Source organism: Marmota marmota, unplaced genomic scaffold (genome assembly GCF_001458135.2).
Source record: "Marmota marmota marmota unplaced genomic scaffold, marMar, whole genome shotgun sequence".
In the NCBI taxonomy this organism is placed as follows: Eukaryota; Metazoa; Chordata; class Mammalia; order Rodentia; family Sciuridae; genus Marmota; species Marmota marmota.
Window position 1 is genome coordinate 43,041,746 of NW_026000026.1, and position 3,612 is coordinate 43,045,357.

Sequence of the window (3,612 nt, forward strand, 5' to 3'; positions counted from 1 at the left end):
GAGTCCAAGATGCCTTCTCACAATCTGGCTATTGGCAGGATGCCTCTGATATTCTGTAAGTGGTTTTCCATCCTCCATCAGGCTAGCCTGGGCTTCCTCACAGAATGGTGGTTTCAGGGTCTCTTGAGGTCTAAACTCATGAAACCATGCATGACATCTTTTCCAACATATTCTCGTCGTTAAAATAACTCACCAAGCCAGCCCAGGTTCAAGGGTGTGAAGAAATAGACTACAAGGATGGGATCTTTTTCTTCATCTCCTCTGTCGTCTTCTTCTCCTTCTTACATTTATTTATTTTACTGTATTTTTAGTGGTACATTATAATTGTACATGATGGTGGAATTCATTATTACATATTCATAAATGAACATGATATAACAATATAATGTGCCAATACTATTCCCCAGTATTTCCCCTTTCCTTCCAGGATGGAGTGTTGATGGGAGGGACAGCAATGTCACATTGAAAAAGGCAATAGGCTCATTGGGAGGCATTATTATAATAAACCAACATGCCCCATAGTTTGGTGAACAAGAATTAAAGCAAAACTATTTTCCTGATAGGAGATGCAAGCTTCTTTTTATAGCAACACTTACTTATCAACTAGTGTTTCTTGATGGCGAACAATAGAAACAGACTCTAGTTAACCAAGACGGAACAGTCATATTTTTAAAGGGCACTGGAAAGCTCACAGATTTGATGGAAGAGTTTTGCAACAAGACCTCAAAAGTAATGGGAAATCTGGGGATCCTGAAGCAGGGATTGATGAACAGCATTTTTAGGGAACTATCATGGGAAAGACTTAGTTTCAGCTTACTTATGGTGGTGGTGGTGGGGTGTCCTTGGGTTGTTTGGCTTAAGATCCGGATTCCTTGAGGAACCCTGACCTGAGTTGGAGTATGTTCCTATTGCTGGATGGGCAGTGGGTGCAAGTTCTTTGATTGACAGGACCACATGGAATGAGGAAGAGGTAGTGTCCCAAAGAAAAAATGAGATTCTATAATAAAACTTAGGAGGGGTGCCAGGCAGGTAAAAATATCAGCTGTCCACTGAATTCTATCCATTCCCTGTGGAAGCTTAGTTATATCTTTTGGGTATGAGAGCAATTTCTGAATGATTAACACTCACTATTCTCTCTCAATGCCTCTACTTTCCCTTTATAAATGAAAATAATAATTAAAAATTATTATTTTTTCTCCTTCATACAAAATGTAATCTCAGGATAACTTTTGTCACACTAGACCTAATTTTGCCTCCCCTCCCCCCACTCCCCAACCCTTTCTCATTCAATTTTGTTTTAATGGGTCTCAAAATTCTGTGATGGATTTTCAGTCAAGAATTTTTCACAAAAACATACTGAGTATAAAACTTAACTTAAAAATGCCACAAAATCCCAGCCCCATCCACCCACCCCCACATAAATAAAAACCAAATGGTCCCCAAAGCTTTCCCTTTTCCTTCTGAAGGTTTCATAATGCATTTTTATCATTAATCAGTCATTTACTACTAAACTTAAATAGGCAATTGAGACATTATGTTCCAAGACTCTTCTTCTACTATTGATTAAGATGGGGGTGGATGGTGTTAAGGGCAATATTCAGTTATCTCTTTGAGTCTTCTAGGCAGATGTAGTGACCTCCCCAGCACCAGACACTTTCTAGTTCACACTTCGATGATGCTCATAGCAACTGTCTGCTTCAGATCATGAACAGAAAAATGACCCTGAGGAGGATAGTCAAGGAAGCTCAGAACTTGCACGGGCTTGCTGGGGGCCATACCCATGGCAGCATCACCAGGTTCTCAGCTTCTTACTTGAGTGGTGGTAATCCATTTTCTTCTTTAGCTCAACAAATTTGCAAGCAATCGGAGCCACTTGATAATCCAGTACAGGATCATGCCAGCACTGAAGTGGCCTGGATGTTTAAGATAATCTCTTGAGAAGTGAAGCCAGATGCTTCCATTGGGCCATTCTTCCTGTCACCCACCACGTTGCTGGGATGAATATCCTCAACAGGCACATTCTTGACATTGAAGCTTACATTGTCCCCTGGAAGAGCTTTGCTCAAATTTTCATGGTGCATTTCAACAGATTTTGCTTCAGCTGTGACACTGGCTGAGGAAAAGTGGCCAACATACCAGGCTAAGAACACAATTCTCCAATTGGCCCACAGGGACAATACCAGTACCACCAATTTTGCAGACATCCAGGAAGGCAGATGTATGATTTGTCAATTGGTCAAGTTGGTGGAAAGATGAAATCTGAGCTTAAGCACTATGGTTTAACTGGTATTTCCCTCTTTATGGGTGACTTTTGATACTTTTGACCCAAGGTGACTCAACATCCCTTCATGGAGTTACTTGAACCAAGTTATTTCAACATTTGTCTCCTGCATGTTGTCACCATTCTAGCCTGAACTGGGTACAACTATCAGGGTTGTAGCCCATTTCTTAATTTAGGTGCTGACTTCCTTTACAATGTCCTGTATCTCTTCTGGCTATGGGATTGCTCAGTGGAATTCATTTTCTTGTTTCACACTTAGTGTTTAAGCCAGAAGGGCATGTCCACACGTCTGTCCATTCTTGGACATAACAGCTTCTAATTCACCAACATCACAGCAATGATCAGGGCACCAAAGTTAGCCTGAGATGTGCCTGTAAACATGTTTCTGAAAAAGTCTCTGTGTCCTGGGGCATCAATGATGGTCACACATTTTCTGCTTGTGAATTTCCACAGCAAGATATCAATGATGGTTCAGGTTCATGCTCATGTGTATCCAAGACACCAGAGTATTTGAAATAAACCTTTCCATCCCAGCAGCTTCCTAACATTTTTTGATGTTCCTTCTGCAGGTCTACTTAAACTGGACTGAATTTTGTTGTCTGCAACTAAGCACCCTGCATGATTTAAACATTCCCTAGATACCCCACTGCTGTACTGCAAATGTTTAACCACAGGCTCTCTGGAGAAAAAGCCCTGTAACAGTTTGCACTTCCATCAGGGGGGTATGGGAATTCAAATCAGTTTTGTATTCTTGCTGGCATCTGGTTTGGCAGTGCTTTATTGATGTTGATAAAGGAAATAATATAGTTTAAAACTATGTTCTAATCTCATGATGTGTTGTTAGAGGGAAAGATATTAATACGTGTGGATTTGCATGCACACACATTTTTAAGAAACTTGCACTACAGTAAATAAACATGTTTCTCTGAACTTAACATCTCACTTTTCTTGACTTGTGTAGTCATAGATGAAGAATTTAGGGAGTTCTAACTTTTGACGTATTGTTTGACCCAAATTAGAAAAACCTCTCTGAATTTGTAGACTTAGCTTTCTTAATCATTCCTGCCTTCTTGGGTGGGTAAGTGGAGTGAGGGTGGAGATATCTTATCATTGGTCCAGGATAGGTTTCTTCACATTTCTGGATTTTTCTATGAATGGAGGAGGAGACTAGGAATAAAGTGGCTCAGGGATAGAAGTTCAATTTTGGGACCAGTCTGTGATTAAGTTGTCATTCTTATGTTGAATAGAGAAGCACATAGACAAGAGGCATATGGTTAGTGATAATTATCGGCCTTTATGGAATTCTAATCAATTCAGGAGATTGTGCTAAT

The 3,612-nt window shown here is 40.2% G+C and overlaps 1 pseudogene; it reads right to left on the bottom strand.

The window, feature by feature from the left end:
* Window positions 1–1,453: 1,453 nt before the first annotated feature.
* LOC125619137 lies at window positions 1,454–2,752 on the bottom strand (annotated as a pseudogene).
* Window positions 2,753–3,612: the final 860 nt, after the last annotated feature.